At 39.3% G+C, this 19,951-nt stretch overlaps 1 long non-coding RNA gene across 1 annotated transcript in view; it reads right to left on the reverse strand.

Annotated features, from left to right (window-relative positions):
• The window catches only part of LOC144456340 (uncharacterized), a 34,387-nt gene extending 25,498 nt beyond the window's left edge, over positions 1–8,889 (reverse strand). The window contains exon 1 of the long non-coding RNA XR_013485423.1: positions 8,643–8,889. This is a non-coding gene — a long non-coding RNA (uncharacterized LOC144456340). The remainder of the gene's footprint in view (positions 1–8,642) is intronic.
• Positions 8,890–19,951: the final 11,062 nt, after the last annotated feature.

The following is a 19,951-nucleotide window of genomic DNA, read 5'->3' on the forward strand; positions in this document are numbered from 1 at the left end:
GGAAGTAAAAGCATTAGATGTAGAGGACTTTTAAGAAGTTTAACAATAAACAGGAAGAAAAAGTTGATTTTTCTAAAGTACTTCCCCTGTTACTTCCCCTGATCTATCTGATCTATAGTAGCTCCCTATTGCCACCAGGATTAAATAAAAACTTCTCTATTTTGGCTTTTAAAACTTTTAATAACCTAGCCCCTTCCTATTTTTCCAGTTTGTTTTTTTTTATACTTTACTCCCTCCCACATTCTCTGTGATCCAGCCACGCTGGCTATCTTGCTGCTCCACACATGACACTCCATCTCAGTCTGGTCTCTGAACCTTTTCACTGGCTGTAACCCATGCCTGCAACTCTCTGCCTCTCACCCCTGCGTCTTAGTGTCTCTGGCTTCTTTAAAGACTCAACTGAAATCCTACCTTGTGAGGAAGGTCTTTCCTGGCTCAACCTCCTTCCCGGTACCAGTGCCTCTCTTTCTGAATTTTCCTTCCTCCTACTCTATACACCTAATTATTTACAAGTTGTCTTCTCTATTGGAAGGATAGGGACTAGACGGTTTGTGGGTTTTTTTGTTTGTTTTATTTTGTTTTGTTTTGCTTTTATTTTTACCCACAGTGCTTAGCCAGTGCCTGGCACGTTAATAAATGCTTATTGGCTTCCTGATTAATGGATGGACCAGAAGGATGAAAGGTAAGGGGTTTTTTTTAGTTCTACAGAGACCTAAGCATGTCTGGAGAGGAGCCACTAAGAAGGGAAAGATGTAAGATGCATAACAGAGAGGGGATGACTTCTAGAACAAAGTTCTAGAGGAGGATGAATCAAGGAGACAGAGACTTGGGTAGAGTAGGTAGAGATATCACTTCTGGAGGGAAGGAGAACAGAGAGGGTGATGCTGAGGAATATTTAGCAGAAGAGCAGTGCTTAGGAAGCTAATGGCAGATGGCCTCAATCTTCTTAGTGCAGTAAGGGTGCAGTTGGTAGCAGTTGGGAGAAGACATAAGGAGTCAATAAGGGGAGAGGAGAAGGCTTGTTAAGCAGCAGGGGAGGGTACAGCTGTATTTATGAAGTGTGAATTTGTACTAGCTAGATTTGGTGATTTTCTCCATCAATGCTCGGCAGCCCCAGAACAGAAGCAAAGAAACCAAATCGTGGTGGTTACTTAAAGTTAGGAGCATAAGAATGTCAGAGGTTTGAAGGATTCTGGGGTATAAGCCAGTGAGGCATTTAAGCCATCAAGACTGGATATGAAGGAAAGGAAATCCAGGACAGAGAAGATGGACCAGGAGAATAGAGATTGTTTAAGGCACTGAATATCATGCCAAGGACAAATAGTAGCTTTAGGATGACAGTAGATTGGAGGTTAATAAGTGAGTGGGAGAAATAGGAGAGGAGGTTACATAGACTTCAGAGCAGAGTTTATTTGTGAATTTCAAAGTATAGCTTATCTTCCCCAAAACCTGTCCTTTACTTAGACTTCTCTATTTCTATTAAGGATACCATATCCTCCTAATTACCCAGTTACATAACCTCAACTTTTCCTTCTCTCTTGAGCTGCCTTGTAGATTGAAGGAGAACGAACCTTTCACTTCATTCTGAAACCAAAAAGCCACTCCAAACACTGATCATTTCACCCCCAGCCAGCCTTTCGATGCTGTGATTGGAGGCAGAGCTTCAGCACACAGTTTTAACCAGGCAGCACCAGGCTGACGTGAGTCCCCTCTGCATATGCTCTAGCAAAGGGAACTGGTAAGCTTAGGTAAAGGAGGTAAGGAACTCACTCCTTGCTAGAGGGAAATTGGGGAGGGCTCAAATCAATAAATACAAGCTGTGTGTCAACTTTGTATAGTGGAAAGAGCATTGGATTTGGAATTGGATAACTAAAGTTTGAATCTGGCCCCACCATTTACTAGCTGTGTGACCATGAGTAGACCAATTTACCCTCTGGGGCCTCAGTTTCTTTATTTGTAAAATAAGAGGGTTTGGACAAAGTGATTCTAAAATCCTATGAACCTGTATTCAGCTAAAGAGGGCATCAAGGGACCTAAGTGTAGGTCAATCAGAGGTTGAGAATGTAGCTGGGATATAAACCAGAAGTGGAGGAATCAGGCAGACAGGACCTGGGAAGCCCCACCTGACTGCATGGGAGCTGATCTGCAGAACTTTTCTAGGTCATATGTACATAGAAGCTGAGGGATACAGGAATAACTGATGAATTCTCCTTCTGTTATTTATCTTTTGTTCTCGGCTAGACTGTAAGCTCCCAGAGGGCAAAAATCACGTCTTCTCCTTTTTTGTGTCCTCAACACCTGGCACAATGACAGGCACGTAGTAGGTGCTCATTTGTCCAATGAATGAATGAATATAACTTATATCATTCCAACTGGTTAACCCATCAATATTTATTGAGAAGCTTCTAAGTACTAATGCCATGGAGGAGTAGAAAGAAGTAGAAGATATATTCTAGGTGATATTGTGACATCCAACCTTCCTTCAAGGCTCAGCTCAAACTCTCCCTTCTCTATAAGAGTCTTTCCGATCCTACCATGGTGATCTCCTCCTGCCCTTCCCCCACTTCCCCTTCCTTACCCTTTCACAGCATTAAGTTGATACCCCTCTGATAGACATTATTTTTTGTGTCCCTATCTTATTACCTCTACCAAAATATTAACTCTTTGAAGACAGAGACAATATCTTATTCGCCTTTGTGTTCTCTTCATTATAGAACCCTGAATATAAAATATTTTAAATTTTCTAAAAATAAATTTACATTTTCTTGACATTTACCTTGACCAGAACTATTAGTTGATTTAAAGATAAATGGTGGTGGTAGTGGTTTTGCGTGTGGTGGCAGAGTATGTATGTGTGTGTGGGGGGGAGGATGTGTATGGTATATATTGTCAAAAGAAATAGTTACCTCAAGATAAAAGTATTGAATTTTGTAAGTGATTTGAAAGTCTCAGCGTTTTTAATCTAAGAGCCTCAAAAATCTCCACATGGGAGCCATTAACATGTGAAGGCCAACCATTGTTGAAAACTGAATATGGGCTAGAAGTGACCCATGATGAATTTTCAGTAGCTGTTCTGCTCTTGCGCTGCAGACAGAATAGGAAAAACTTGTAAACCACCTGAACACTTACAATCCTAATAAATAAGGAACACAGTTGCCACTGTCAGAAACACTGATGGAAGTTGCAGGGGACCAGAGAAGTAATTTGTGCAATAAATCCTGTGAATTCTCATTAAGGTTTTCAGACAGCCTAAAAATAGGAATTCCCAATAATAGCAAGTATACATCATATGTGGAAAACAGAAAGGATAAGGTAGAAATTTGTCAGCTGGGAACCAAAGTTATCTATAAAGTAACAACCAAAAGGAGGCTATGTGCAGCGATGTTTCCCAGCATACACAGCTATGTATGCCAAGGAGTCAAATTTAATTAGATAAACATTTTAACACAGAAGTACTGAAAATTTTGCCCAACTTCTTTCTACTTGGAAACATAATTAAAGTAAGTAGGGGAAAGGTCAGGTAAGATCTTTATATGCTATAAGATATTATTATATTTTATATTAGTCTTATATCCTATATCTATATTATTACATATATCTATATAATATCATACACATAATATTCTTTTTTTATTTAGCCCTGTTTTCTATATCTATATTTATATCTCTATAATGTTATATAGGTATATATTATAATATATACATTATGTTATGTTATATAATAGTTATATATTATTATTATTATATAGATATATTATTATATAAATAGCATATACATGATATTCAATTACATAGAATATAATAATGTAGATAGGGAGTGACAATCAAGTTGTACCTGACCTTTCCCCTGCGCGCGCGCACACACACACACACACACACACACACACACACACACATTTGCTGTTCAGTTGTTTCAGTTGTGTCTGACTCTTACTGACCCCATTCGGGGTTTTCTTGGTAAAGATATCAGAGTGGTTTACAATTTCCTTCTCCAGCTCATTTTACAGATGAGGAACTCAGGCAAACAGGGTTAAATGACTTGCCCAGGGTCATACAGTAGTAAGTGTCTGAAACCAGTTTTGAGCTCAGGAAGATGAGTCATCCTGATCCCATGCCCAGCACTCTATCCACTGTGCCACCCAGCTGCCCTAAATATATACATATGTATGTATGTACGTATGTATGTATGTGTGTATGTATGTATGTATGTATGTATGTGTGTATGTAATATTCTGTTGGATGAGGTGACTATTGGAATATGATTTTATATATGCATATACATGTAGATAGATAGATATGGATAGATATAAATACAATGAGATATTGTAAAGCATTTAGCCCAGTGCCTGGCACATAGTAGACACTATTTAAATGCTTATTCCTTTCCTTCCTTTCTCTTTTCTTTTCAAAGAAGAAAACCCCATTCACATGCCCCATTCAAATGACTTTGGGGAAGGCTTTTCAGAAGAAACTTTACACACCCTGGTGTGGTCTCCTCTTTATGATCATTAACAATGTCAGGGGAATATTGTATAACAGAGGAGGGATGTGTGTATTGGTGTCCTTGGCAAGGTCTCTGGGAGCCAGTTATCATATTTACCGCATTAGGTCTCCTACACTTTCCCCTGACATTTTCCATATAAGATAAGGGAAATGTACAAGTGTCTGGAACCTGCTGTATGCACCCTTAACTCAGAGTAAAGGAGACAAAGTATTTGCTTTAAGCTCTCTGTGTGAAGGTGCCTATGTGCTAACATATTTTTACTAAAAAGAGATAAAGATAAAAGAAGAGAAGGAAGAGAAAGAAAAGCTTTCCAAAGTAAATGGGAAGGAGGGTTACATATAGAATTTCTTTTCCTTTCAAGTTTCAGGTTTTAGACTTAAGTATTTTTAGTCTGAAGGAGGAAGGATCGGCCAAGTATAGCAGTTCCAGTTCATTCTTCTATCTCTCAGCACAACCAAAGGTATCTTGTGTTTTGTCTGATACTTATCACAGTTCATGTCTGGTCCAGTTTGGCATAGCAGCTCAGGGAAAGCAGGTGAGGAAAACAAAGTTATAAAGGAATGGAACAGAGATGCAGCTTGGGTGCACATTAATGAATATGAATTAATTCTCGATTTCCTTGGCTTTAGTCATTATTAAACATATTGTCCTATTTCTTTCCACTGATTGAACCTGATCTGGACCTCTTCAATGGGTCCAGAGATAAAGGTCCTTTAGTGTAGAAAGGAATGGGCACAGTGTCCCAGCCCCTCGACCCAGCTAAGGTCTTAATTTTAGACTTCTCAACTCAAATTTTGATGTTGTTTAGTCATTTTCAGTCATATCCGACACTTTGTGACCCCATTTGTGGTTTCTTGGCAAAGACACTGGAGTGGTTTGCCATATCCCTCTCCAGCTCATTTTACAGATGAGGAAACTGAGGCACCCTGGGTTAAGTGACTTGCCCAGGTTACACAGCTAGTAAGTGTCTGAGACTGGATTTAAGCTCAGGTCTTCTTGATTCCAGGCCCAGCATTCTATCCACTATGCCACCTATCTGCCCCTAACCCTAACTAAAAAGTCTAAAGTAAAGGTAACTTCTGCATTACGGGAAGTATACTCTTTGCTACTAGATTTTAAATGGATTGATGTTATTAAAGCTCTCATGGAGTATGTGGCAGCTGTGTTTGCTGTTTCAAAAAGAAGAGGAAAAGTATGTTCCTGGGAGTGAATCTATTTGTATATGTATTAGAGAAGGTAAATACATTTAGATGGGGGCAGGATAGAGATAGAGTCAGATTACCTAACAGGGACATTCAAACCACAGATTTAGAGACAGAAGGGACCTTATAAATCATTTAGTCCAATCCCCTAACATAAAAACAAAGAAGCCAAAGCTTCAAAAGGTACTTGGCTTGGCTATAGTCACACAGCTAGGAAGAGAGAGGAAGAAGCCAGGGATTAATTTGTTTTGCCGCTCACGCAATCAACAAATCGAAATATTCTGAGAACCCATGTGGTTCAGATCACTGAACTAGATGTTGCAGGCAACATCCAGAGAAACACAAACAAACCCCGAAACAACAAAGAATAAAGTACTCAGTCCTTCCCCACCTGAGAGTTTCTAATTCCAATTTTACTGCGAGCATGTAGACAGACCTTTGTGTTCTTCTTAGACAGGGCTGTCCAGAGTCAAATCTATGGTGAACAAGATGGGTAAAATTCAATATCTCATCTATAAAATGGGCCAGAATGATCTCTAAGATCCCCTTATTATGGGAATCAAATGCCAACATTTTACATAATCAAGTAATTCAAATTTATAGCATGGTTTATGACCCACAGAGTGGTTTCCTGTCAATAACTCAGGGAGGTAAATTGTATAAGTATTATTATCACCACTTTATAGTGGAAAAGCAGTGTGGTATGACAGAATACAGACTCTAGAACTTACTTGCACTGTGATCGTGGGAAAATCACTTGAATTCTCTGAGCCTCAGTTTCTTCATTTGTTAAATTGAAATAGTTATACAAGCTCTGCCTACCTCATAGCGTTATTATGACAAAAATACTTTGTAAGCCTTAAAGCACTACAAAATTGTGAAGCATTAAATGCGGATTCTAGGAAAACTGATGCTTTAAGGAATCATGTGATTTGCCTGTGGTGACACAGAAAATAAGTGTCAGCAGTTGAGGGGAGTACCAAATTCCTCCCAATGCCTTCCTTTATGGAAGGCAGAAACTGTATTTTTCAGCTTTCCTTCCTCCTCTTGTGTGTTGTCTGTAAGTTCCTTGAGGGCAGAGACTACCCTTTTTTTTTTTATTAATTGTGCCTCCAGTCCTTGGCACAGTACCTGGCACACAGTAAGTGTTTAATAAATGTTTATTGGATTAGATTGGATTAGATCTTCTGATTCCAGTCCAATATCTTTTTTGTTTGTTTGTTTGTTTTTTTGCTAGGCAATTGGGGTTAATTGACTTGCCTAGAGCCACACGGCTAGTAAGTGTTACGTGTCTGAGGTTGGATTTGAACTCAGGTCCTCCTGACTCCAGGGCCAGTGTCATATCCACTGTGCCACCTAGCTGCCCCTCCAGTGATCTTTCTACTATACCATATTGCCTCTCTATTCTGAGAATACAAACCCTTTGTATTATAGTATATAATTACATACATGTTCTCTCTCTCTCTCTCTCTCTCTCTCTCTCTCTCTCTCTCTCTCTCTCTCTCTCTCTCTCTCTCTCTCTCTCTCTCTCTCTCTCTCTCTCTCTCTCTCTCTCTCCCTCTCCCTCCTTCCCTCAGTGTCCCAAAAGTGCTGTTTAAAACAATTAAATATTTAAAACTCCACTAAGACTTTTGAAGCACCCTGTATAGTATATAGTTATTTGTGTACAAGTTTGATCTTCCCTACTATTTTTAAGCTTTATGAGGTCAGGGACTTGATCTTACTCATTTTTGTATCCTCTTCAGTGTCTAGAATTGTTATAATCTACCTATAGGAAGTACTCAATTTATTCAATTGAATTGAACAGCATTGCCTAGTTCCAGATAGATGAGGAGCTGTTGATATATAGGATAAATTTCTTTTTCATTTGTTGGTGCACTTAGCACAGTGACTGGCACATAGCATGCAATATACAAATACTTATTTCTCTCCCCCCTTCCCTTCTTTACTATTATTTTACTATAAAGAAATGCAAGAGACAAAAATAAATTACTGTTCCTGCTCAGACCTTACCAATGAAATCACTTTACCCTATACTTCTTTCATCCCTTTACCATAATGTGACTAGTATCAGAGTATCCCTTCTGATACTGAGGACCCACAAATACTTTGCAGTAATAGGAACTTCTCTGACGCATTTGCGCTCACCTTTGCAAAACCTGGGGATTTCAATATATATCTTTTTTTATTGCTAATGGTGTAAGCACATCAGCTAACAAAGCTAACAAAGCATTGAACATTGAGTAGATTTTTATACAGTAAAGGACAAAGAAAGAAATTATACCTTCACAATAGAGATTTAGTAAAGCCCACCTTCTCTTCCAGAAGCATTTATATAGCACCTACTATATTCCTACAATATTATACTATTATGCTATATATTATATATTATACTATATTCATGGCGCTAAATATTTTACAAATATTTTCTCATTTAAACTTCATAACAACTCGCTGAGGTAAGTGCTGTTATTATCCCCACTTTATAGTTGAGGAAACTGAGGCAAGCAGAGGTTAAGTGACTTGCCCAATTAGTAAGTGTCTTAGGTTGGATCTGAACTCAGGTCTTCCTGACTTCAGCCTCAGCACTCACTGTGCTATCTAGCTGCCTAATTAGGCAATCTCCCTTTTCCCCACTTCAGGGATCTTTACTATGGAGATTATTTTTACTAATTACTAATTTACTGATTAGTATTAATTATTAGTACTAATACTAAGTATTATATTTAGTACTAATTTATGTTTATTATAATACACTAATAATAATATACTAATTATATTTAGTGCTAATAGAATACTAATTAGCAACTGCTAAATTTACTAATTACTAATCTACTATTGTTTCCTTTGAGATGGCTGAGGTGGTCAAACTGCCCCTTCCCCAGTGTATCCTTGGTGTGGCTCTACTCAAGAGGAAAGGTCAGAGTTGTACCTACCATTACTCCTTAAGTTCCTCTGGTCCCGTCTGGTGCTATTACCTCTTGCCAAAGTCACCAACTTTCCTTCCTGGCCAACATCCTGGTCTTTTTCACATCTTCCCGACCTCAGTTTTCCCTCATCTTGATCCTCTTGATATTTACGTTCCTTTGCTCATGCTCCCTAGCATTTGCCCCTTCCCCTCAGGAGATGGGGCCAACTCTCAAACAGATGTGCTTAACTTGGGTAGCAGATGACATCGCTCCAGTTCTTTAACACCTCTGGGGTCAGAATGGCTCTGGGCTATTTATACCTTCTGGTATTTTACACCAGCCCCAAAACTCCAGAGCCTGTTTGGGGGCTGTGGAAACCACCTTTATTTCCTCCTCCTACCTAAGATGATTAAATCGTCCTTCTCTTCTGCTTGGTAAGAACCTTCTACTGGATCTTTTTAGGATGTGCTGATGAGCTTGCGTCCGCTTTCCATTTGCCTTTCTGCCTCCTGTATTCTTCTAAATGACTGTGCTAAGCCATACAACTGATTCCTGAAGCTTCTTTGAGAATCTCTGAAAGAAAACCCTCTTATAAGAAGTTTAGTGACTATTCTCAGTGCTTATATTTGTGATTCTCAACAGCCCTGTGAGAAATATTGGGTACATATTACACACAAAAGAAGGAGTGACCCTGTCCTAACAGCAGAGATTCATGCTCCCACTACAGTAGCTATCTATGTTGTATCCCACAACTAATCTCTAAGCATAAGATCAGAGACCATACAATCCCTACATCTCCTTTGGCACCTTGCATAGTAGTATGGGCTCATTACTCTCTTAATACATGTCTCCTAAGTGAATGAATAATGCTATTCCCAGGCCTGTCCTCCACAAAGTTCTACTCCAATGGCTTCGTCACATTGGCGATGTGACCCTGAGTTTTTGAAAGCAATGACAGTGGAATACAAGCTTGGCAGATTCTGCCATGTTGGAAAGTTTTCAAATATGATATTGGCAACAAATGCTATCTGCTATTTGAGAATCAGCCTAGTTTGGCGCATAGGGATTCACTAGCAGACGAGGCACTTAGTGATAAATTCTTCAGCTATGGCAACCCACGAAACAAAGAAAAATAGAACATGACCTATGAAGCCTCTTTCCATGTCTGCTTGAATAGTAGAAACAGAGAAGAAGGTTCTAACAATCATGCCATTTTTACACCATCTATAAATATTAACTTAGCTGTTGGCACTCTAAATATGAGATAAGCTTTATCCTATGACGAAGGAGGGGATGTAGTACTGAAGTACCTGAATCCAATCGATTCTGACATTCTTGCTATAAATGAAACCCAAAGACAAAGTTGCAACCAAATGAGAAAATAGCTTGTGGGATCTTGTAACAATAAATAAAGGAGTGTGTGAAGTTGATTTTTAACATATTTCCAGATTTCGTGGGATACTTGACATCTTGATTATAGTGCTCATAATCAGCATTTGCAAAGAGATGACCATGAAAACAATTTCAGCTTATGGGCCACCATCTGTTGCAGAAAATGAGGTGCTAGAAAAATGCCACAAAAATTTTTTTTTGCCACACACTTCAAATTAAGTCAACATATGCTTTAATACTTGGTTACTTCAATGCAAAGATTGGCCAAAGGGAGAGAAAGATGGGAAGAGTAGCTGGACTAAACCAAGGATAGAGGAAGTTTGAGCTAGTGGTAGAAAAAATGTTGAGAAGGTTGACAGATTGATTTTCCCCATCTACAGGAGGGGAGGATACCAAAAGCTTAGAAAAAATTAATGCCCCCTTCCAAAAAAGTGACCAAGAATATGTTAAAAAAAACTACCAGCTCTAGTGCATGCTTCCTTATCTGTACAAAATCTTTGAGAATAATCTACACACACAAGCACACATATGTGTGTACAAGTATACACATTAAGGGCATCTCTTTCAAAGAGAATAGGAAGGCACTGGCAAATGAAATTTGATGAAAGATCCCATCTTTATAATCACAGTTAAATTCAGATTCTAGAGAATAAAAAGTAGCATTGTTTTTCTTTGTTGACTTTTTTAAAAAGCCATTTGTTTTGACAGAACAAAATGGTGCCTTAAATTTCCTTCTCTAGCAAGAAGTCAGTCAGTGAGCATCTATTAAATGCTGCTATGTAGCAAGCATTGTGTTAAGTGCCTGGGCATCTGTTGTTGTTCAGTAGTTTCAGTCATGTCTGATGGCTCCACACAGCTGTGCCTCACTTAAATCCAATTCACTTGCAAGTCAAGACATCACCCTCCCGATGTCATTGGCCCTCTTTGAGAATAAAGGATGGACAACCACAACATTCATGTCTAACTCTTTGTGATCCCACTGGGTTTTCTTGGCAGAGATATCGGAGTGGTTTGCCGTTTCCTTCTCCAGCTCATTTTACAGATGAGGAAATTAAGGCAAACAGGGTTAAGTGACTTGCCCAAGATCACACAGCTAGTAAGTGTCTGAGGCTAGATATGAACTCAGAAAGATGAGTTTTCCTGACTCCAAGCCCAGGGCTCTATCTACTGTACCACCTATTTAGGGGCAAAAGAAAGACAAAAATAGTTCTTGCCTTCAAAGAGCTCACAATCAAATGGGAAGACAACATGTAAATAAATACAAGATATATACAGAGTAGTTGAAAGGCAATATGGGAAACGAAGTTATTCACAGCTGAGGAGACTGGGAAAGGCCTCCTGTAAAACGAATTTGAGCTAAGTGTTGAAGGAAGCTAAGAAAACTGAGAGGCAGAGGGGAGAAGTAGAACATTCCAGGCACTGGGGAAAGCCAGTGGAAAGACAAGAGTGTCACATCTGAGTAGCTGTGTGCAGGCTATTCTAGTTGGATCATAGGAAATGTTAAGAGGAATAATGTATAAGAAAACTGGAAAGGTAGAAAGGTTATGAAGAGATTGAAATGTCAGAGGAATTTCTATTTGATCCTAGAAGTAATAGGAAGCCACTGGAGATTATTGATCAGGGTGTGACATGGTCAGACCTAATGCTGTAGAAAAATCACCTTGCGAGGGGCAGCTAGGTGGTGCAGTGGATACAGCACCGGCCCTGCAGTCAGGAGGACCTGAGTTCAAATCCGGCCTCAGACACATAACACTCACTAGCTGTGTGACCCTGGGCAAGCCACTTAACCCCAATTGCTTCACAAAAAAAATTACCTTGATAGCTGGAGGATGGTTTGGAGTGGGGAGATACTTGAGGCAAGGGACAAGCCATAGGGTCCAGATCTGCAGGCCATCCAGGGCACGGCTCTGGCTTTCTTAGACCATCTCACTGCATCATCATTTGGATGATGATAATTCTCCTCTGAGAAATGTAAGAAGCAGTGCGGTGGCAGGAGTTCTCCACTCAGCACCCAGCTCACAGACTCTTCATTTCTTCTTTATTCTCTCAGGTACCAAAGCAGGCACTGTGGAGCGTTTAGTGCATGGTCAAACATAGGACATACCCAGGTCACCCACTGCATCCCAAGCCATCTCCAGTCACCCTGACTTTTGTCCTGCCCCTGGACGTCGATAACTCCAGAAGAGAGAGAGTGAGGCTGACGACTTTGCATAACTCTGCCTCGCTTAAATTCAATTCATACACACGTCAAGACATCACTTGTGATGTCACGGCTCCTCTTCGAAAAGGACAAACGACAAAACAGACAAAACACTCACAAGGTTACCACCAGGCCTGAAGCTATCCCTTTCTCAGGACTGCTGGGCCCTGGCGCCTGTGTTCAGGGAAGAAAATGAAATGCAGAAGTAGGCAGTCAGGTTCATCAAGGCAAGTACGTGTACTCACTGCCAAGTGTTTGCTGCTGTTGCTTCTGAGGAAGAATAGATTTCCTGTCCTTTCCCCCTCTCCCTTACCCAATTAGAAATCCAAAAGAGAGGAAGTGCTGGTTAAGTCCCCAAAAGAAAGAATGAGCTATTTCTCCTTAAGTTTTCTTATAGCCCACTGAGTGGGTGACTCCTCCTGATTCTGTGGTCAATCATTTTCAATGCTACCCCCATCACTGGTGACCAGTCAGGAGATGCTCTGATGTTGCGGTCAATCATTTTCAATGCTACCCCCATCACTGGTGACCAGTCAGGAGATGCTCTGATGTTGCAGTCAATCATTTTCAATGCTACCCCCATCACTGGTGACCAGTCAGGAGATGCTGGATCACCTCAACCAGGCATGTTCTCTCCTGCAAGGAGCCAGAGCACACGTCCCATAGAAATAGACCAGAGCGCACAAAAGGCTTTGTGGGAGGTTCTCAGTCCATCAGATCAAGGGGTGTCTCTGATTACTCCCATCATAAAAAGCAATGTATAAAACAAAGATAATACCCAAAGATGTTTACCACTGCAGGGAGGATAACCAATGTAGAGTACAAATGGAAAAAAGGATTAACTACAGATAAAGAAATCTTCCTCTATCCCTGTTTGAAAACAACATTGTACTGTTTGTGTGAAGGCTCAGAACAATATAGGTCCTCCTCAGTGAGATCCACAGTCTTTCAAAAGAGTTCATCCACTTGGCATGTATAAAGTGGACGAAGCATGCCTATTGGCCAGACTATGGTACACAGCTGGACCGGAAAACCATAGAGCTAATGTATCGTATGTAGCTTGGATAGATGCTGCAGATAAACAATGATCTGGGTGCAAAATCGAATGTGAAGAAAGAGTAAGACAGAATGCCTCTGAAATTATGCAGGATTTTAATGATTCCAAGTTTCTCCCTGAAACAAAGGCCCATCTTTTTAACATCAATATTCTTCTGACAGAGCTGTATGACTGTGAGTCATGGAATGCTACAGGCTCTGAAGAATGAAAGGTTACCCAGAGGGCAACGGAGATGCGTATGGTAGGTATGAGAAGGCCATAGCATATTACCATTGGAAAAAGTCATATAGATTTTTGTATACAGCTAATGAAGGAATTTGTTTTGTTAGATTATGCACGTTTGTTACAAGAAATTTGTTTTTCTTTCTCTTTTTTTCTTAATAGATGGGAGTGGGAGGGACAGAAAATAGATTTCTGTCAGTTAAAAAAACAGTTTAAAATAGAGAGGTGGAGAGGGAGGCAGGAGTGCTACAAATATGGAATGTTGCTTGAACTTTCAGATGAGGTCACTGTATTCTCAGTTTGGCTTAAATTTTTTTTCTTTTCTTTTCTTTTTTTTGGTTGTTATTGTAAAAGACTTCTCATGGAAAAGGGGCAATATGTAAATGTTTGCAATGGTTAAAAAAAAAGCACATCAATAAATCTTTTTAAAAAAACATTAACACCTCACTGGTCATCAGATGTAGATCATAGGCTGCCATAGATCTAGAACTGAAAAGGACCTGAAATCCAACCACTCCATTTTACAGATGAGGAAACTGAGATTCAAGGAGATTGTTAATTCACTTATCTGAGGTCACCCAGGAAGTAATTCAAAAGAAAGATTTGAACTCAGGTCTTCCCAGAGCCAATGTTCATTCTACTGTACCAGGCTGCTTTCCCCAGATAGTATAATGGATTTTCTGCTAAGGGCACCTGCTGAATAAAAAAAGAACTGAGCATCTAGTTCTGCTGCTTCCATTTAAGGAATTACAGAAGCACCTAAGTGGCGCAGTGGATATAGTGCTGGACCTGGAGTCAGGAAGATCTGGTCTCAAACACTTACTAGCTGTTTGACCCTGGGCAAATCATTTAACCTTGTTTGCCTCAGTTTCCTCATCTGTAAAATGAACTGGAGAAGCAAATGGCAAACCCCTGCAGTATCTTCACCAAGAACACCCCAAATGGGGTCATGAAGAGTCAGACAAAACTGAAACAACTGAACAACAGCAAAGGCATTATAGCCAGGTCCCAATTAGTGAGAATAATAAATACTTCGAATTAGTCATGTGTATCTGAATTCATACTAGTGGAAATTATAATTATGTAGCTGGTTCTAGCTCAGTGGAAATATATAGTCCAAATCTGAATAACATGACCGCTTCACAGGATGTATTATTCACAGTAATCCTAGCTATAATTTTTTTTTCCTTTGAACTCCTTAAGAGTCCGTTAACTGATACTATGCCTTCATTGTCTCTGTCTCATAGAATCAGGAATTTAGGTGGGAAAGGACCTTAGGAGCATCCAGTCCAATCACCTCACTTTATTTAATTTGTAACGACCTTAGCCCGGCGGTTGGCACACAGTAGGCACTTAATGAATTCTTGCTGACTTCCCCTCTCCTTATTAAAAATAAGTTTTATTGATGACTTCTGTTTTTTATATTAGTCATTTCTTGATTTACTCACTCCATTTTCCCAACTCATGAAATATTTCCTTTTAATACAGAAACACAGTTAAGCAAAACTACCTCTTTGAAGTGACTGTATCTGACACTGTATGCAAAATTCTGCAGCCACAGTCCTCCACCTTTGTACCAAAAGGATCAAAGACCAGCAAATTGAAAGATGGAAGGGACCTTAGAAATCATCTGGTCCAACCCCTTCATTTTACAGATGAGGAAACTGAGGCCCAGAAAAGTGACATGACATACTCAAGATAGTGACCCAAGGATTTGAATCCAGGTCTTCTGACTCTAAATCCAAAGTACTTTCCCCTGCATCATCTCCCAGTGGCCGGTAAGTGGTGCAGTGGATAGATTCTGGGTCTGGAGGCAGGGGTTCATATCCAGCCTCAGAAACCTGTTAGCTGTGTGATCCTGAGCAACTCACTTAACCTCTGTCTTCCTTTGTTTTCTCATCTGTATGATGGAGATAACAATAGCACCTTCTTCACACGGTCCCGTGATAATATTTGTAAAGTGTTCATCACTATGCCCGTCACATTGTTGTTGTTCAGTTTTGTCCAATTCTTGGTGACCCCATGGACCATAGCATACTAATACATAAACGTATCCACAAAACTATTTTTGTTGTTCTGTCATTTCGATCATGTCTGGCTCTTCATGACCCCATTTGGGAAAGATACTGGAGCAGTTTGCCATTTTCTTCTCCAGTGAATTAAGGCAAACAGAGGTTAAGTGACTTGCCCAGGGTCACACAGCTAGCATCTGAGGACAGATTTGAACTCAGGTCTTCCTGACTCCAACCCCAGTGTTCTATCCACTGAACAACCAAGCTGCACACATTAAGCACTTAATAAATGTTTGCTACCTTCCCTTCCTCCCCCCTCTCTTTCCAAACATAAGCTATTTGATCTTACTCCTAGAATCCTTTAATTACCACATTTTGGGCCCAGTTGGTCAATCAATTCTAAACCAATTGACTGTACTATCATTCAGTCCACATTTTCTACTTTATCTAATGTCATATCATGACAGATTTATCAAGAAGTATTTCACTAACATCCAGGCATGGATCTATTCTCTGAGACCAAGATTCAACCACCTCAAGTTAGAGATAAGGAAATGGAGGCTCAAGAGGGGATGTCACACCTTATAGGTCTTACAGTTTAAGCAAGTAGTTTCTACCTAGGCCTTCTGATTCCAAATTCCTTGTTATTTCTATCTCTTGCTCACTCTGTTAATGTTCCCAGATTTACTTTGGAAAGTTTCCTGGAGGAAGAATTCAAAATTCTGAGTCCAAATTTTAGCAAAAACAAAAAAATCCACTATGCACTTTAAAGAAAATTATCTCCCTTGAAGAATATATACTTAAATTTCTTCCAAGGCAGGATTCTGTGGTGCTATAGTGGAATGACAGAATATTCTTCATACCAAAAGCCTTATTCAGTAGTATTCAAAAATCTTGCAACTTCCTCTTTTCACCTTCCTTATAATTGGAGACTTAATTAATTATGTGGATTTAAATGATTTAAATAGCATTTGGTTATTACAGCTAAATCAAATATTCCAGAATAATTGCCTCAACTATTTTTATGGCCTATATAAACTCTAGCATTGTTATGATAAAAATTCCTAGCTTAGATAAAACATTGTTCTATATTATGCACATCTCAATATGGTCAGAGTCAAAATGTACCCGAACCAAAATAGCTTTTTTGGGAGATTTAGTCACAGCATGTAATCACAGTCAGAAAGAATGAACCCACTTTGAAAAACTCTTCTCTTGTAGATTGGGTTCCACTTGAGAAAACTAAAAAGCAAGATTGAGGCTATGGGAATAGCTTCTAAGACAGAAAGTCAGGCCCTCCCCTGAACTGTGGTCTGGCAGAAAGAGAGCCAGACTGGACCTTAGAAAACTTAGCAGAGCGTCCTCCTTATGCCGCAAACTAGCTATGTGACTTTGGGCAAGTTATATACCTCTCTGCCTTTGAGTTTCCTCAATCTTTAAAACAAAAAAGTTGCACTCCAAAAAAGGTCAATTTTCGCTCTAAGGGTCTGTATCCTAATATTCTGTGTTTTAAGGTTTCTTCCAGCTCTAATATTCTAGATTCTAAGTTGTTTCAGTTAGTGTTCTAAAAATCCCTTTTAATTTTAAGGTTCTGTGGTCTATCCATGTAGTGAAAACAACTTTGAAATAAAAATACTGAAGCTTGAATCCTGTTGTTGTTTTTTTACCTTTCACTTATTAGCTAAGTAACCCTGGACAAGTCACTTAATAAAAATCATAGCTGATTCTTCTGTAGCATTTTAAGGATTTTGATTAGCAAAGGGACAGCTGGTCAACACCTTGTTCTTATTTATCCATGTACTAAATGTCATTTCACTCTGGAAAAAACAAAACCCCAAACCTTTAAGGATCCACTTAAACTTTTCTGTGCTTCATTTTTCTCATTTGCAAACAAAAAGGGAGATAATAATACCTGCATTACCCACATCACAGGGTTTTGTAAGAATTCAGTTCAACTCAAGCCGCATTTATTAGCACCTACTATGTGTTAGGCACTGATAAGTGCTAGGGCAAAAATGAAACAGTTCCTGCTTTCAAGTAGCGTATGTACGATAGGGAAGAGTAACCAATATACTTGGAGTACAATATTAAAAAAAAACACAAAATATCTGCTAAGTGATTTCCAGAGAAATTACAGGTGTAATAGGAAGGGCAGCTTTTAAATAATAAAACAGGGAATAGACAGGACAACACAGAAGGATAAGGAAATGTAGATCAGAGATCCACAGCTGCAGGAGAGCTTAAAGGTCATCTAGTCCAACCCCTTCATCTTACAAATGAGCAAACTGAGGCACAAAGCCGTTAAGCGGTTTCTCCAACATCCCCAAGGTAGGAAGCGTCAAAGTCTGGATTCAAATTTAGACCCTGTGAATCTAAGTTCAGTGTCATTTACATCGTATCACAATGCCTTTGTTGAGCAAGATAGGAACACTGGAAGGAGAGCACAGATATGAATAGATATGAATCAAATTAGATAATTTATGTAAAGTGCTTAGCCAACCATAAAGTAATACATAAATGCCAGCTATTATTAATTGTATACAAATTATATATCACCATTAATTAATTGGCTAATTCATATTGAGGTGGCCAGCTAAGTGGCACAGTGGATAGAGTGTCTGGCCTGGAGTCAGGAAAACTCATCTTCCTAAGGTCACAGACACTTACTAGCTGTGTGACCCTGGGCAAGTCACTTCACCCTGTTTACCTCAGTTTCCTCATCTGTGAAATGAGCTGGAGAAGGAAAGGGCAAGCCACTCTAGTATCTTTTGTAAGAAAATCACAAATGGGGTCATGAAGAGTTGGACACGACTGAAAACAACTGAACAGCAAAAATATAAAGGTCTCTTCCAATTCTAACAATCAATGATTTTGATTCAAGCCCAGATCCAGAAAATAAATATAAGGTCTAATTTTATTTCCTCATTATACACCATATCACTACTTATAGGAAATTTTCTTACTGTTCCTGAAGCCTAGAGATCAGTATCTCATGGGAAGGGCACTGGTAGGAATAAATTGGGTTACTCTTAGAGGACATTTTGAAGGCAGGAGAGGTGTTGAGTGGCATTTGACATGATGGTATACCTGTTGTTGTATGGTGACTAGGGAATCAGCGTGCTGTGTTCAGGAGGCTTCCAGCACTCATTAGAGCTGTTTAGAGAATGCTGTGTCAGCTAACAGTTTACTAAGCTTTGACATTGTCAGACCGTAGTAGACTGTCCATGGGTATTTCCCTAGGTCTCTACAAAAGCAGCTTGGCCAAACAAAAGTAATCTTTCATCCACTGAAAAACTGTGAGATTTAAATCTATAAGACACCTCAGAGATCATCTAGGCAAAGTATCAACAGCAGCAGCATACCCACAACAAGAAATTTTCCTGAGGAGGCCAAATAGTAAAGAAATGGTCTTCCTGATAGGATGATAGATTGAAGGAACTTGAAATGTTCAGCTTGGAGTGGAGAAGACTCTTTACGCTTTCTCGGAAACTGAAACCCAAAGGGAATTAACTTGCTCAGAGTCACAGAGGTAGTCAACGGAAAAGCCATGGTTCAAAAATCTTCATCTTCTGCCTTGAAGTCCTGGGCTTATTTCCCTTTTCTTCACTGTCTCTATCTTAAACAACTGTCCACTTTTCTCAGCCACCCTTGGACATCCGTCAGGGCTGAACAAGTTAAAAGTTAGGTTCCAAGAGAAAGCATTTAAGATCTGCCAGACTGTAGCAGACATTTTCTCACTAGAGGAAAAGAAAATCAGGAAAGAAAGCCAGATATTTGGAAGCATTTAATGTACCTAGATACGAAATGCACAGTAACTTTGCAGAACCATCCATGTATCCATCTGTAAGAGTAAGTGACCCCCCCCACATACTTTTAGGCCTCAGTTTCATCATCTAGAAAAAGAGGGGATCAGAGTAGATGATTTTTAAAGTCTCTTCCAAACCTAGATTCTCAATGTTCCATTGACTACAATGAACTCTGATACTTAGCATGTTGTTAATCAGAATCTGACATTTATTGGCACTTCCACAGTCATATTTCATGTTGATAAATGACATTCAAAAGGACAATCTAGAGGTACAAAAAGTTTTTAAATAATAGAAAATATTAATATATATTCAGTACAGTTTTCATCATGGATGCTGTTTTAAAATTAAAAGTACCATGCCAATGGAAGTCATTTTACCTGAGTATTGAGGGCAATTTTTCTTGTATATGCTCTAATTCTTTGAAAAATGGTGAGCCAGGCATGGAATATATTCTAGGAACAAATTATTGGTAAGTGCCAGATCAGGTAGTACTTAATTTTGGATTAATGTCAACTCTCAATCCTGCCTTATGTCAGACTGCCTAATAAACGAACCCAGATCAGAAACACAACAGCTGGGGAGTAGATGAGAGGCTGTGTGTGGCTGATAATAGAGAGATCCAGTCTCAAATGGCAGCAACAAAC

The sequence above is a fragment of the Phascolarctos cinereus genome, unplaced genomic scaffold, assembly GCF_003287225.1.
Source record: "Phascolarctos cinereus isolate Bilbo 61053 unplaced genomic scaffold, phaCin_HiC Scaffold_3;HRSCAF=262, whole genome shotgun sequence".
NCBI classification, from domain to species: domain Eukaryota; kingdom Metazoa; phylum Chordata; class Mammalia; order Diprotodontia; family Phascolarctidae; genus Phascolarctos; species Phascolarctos cinereus.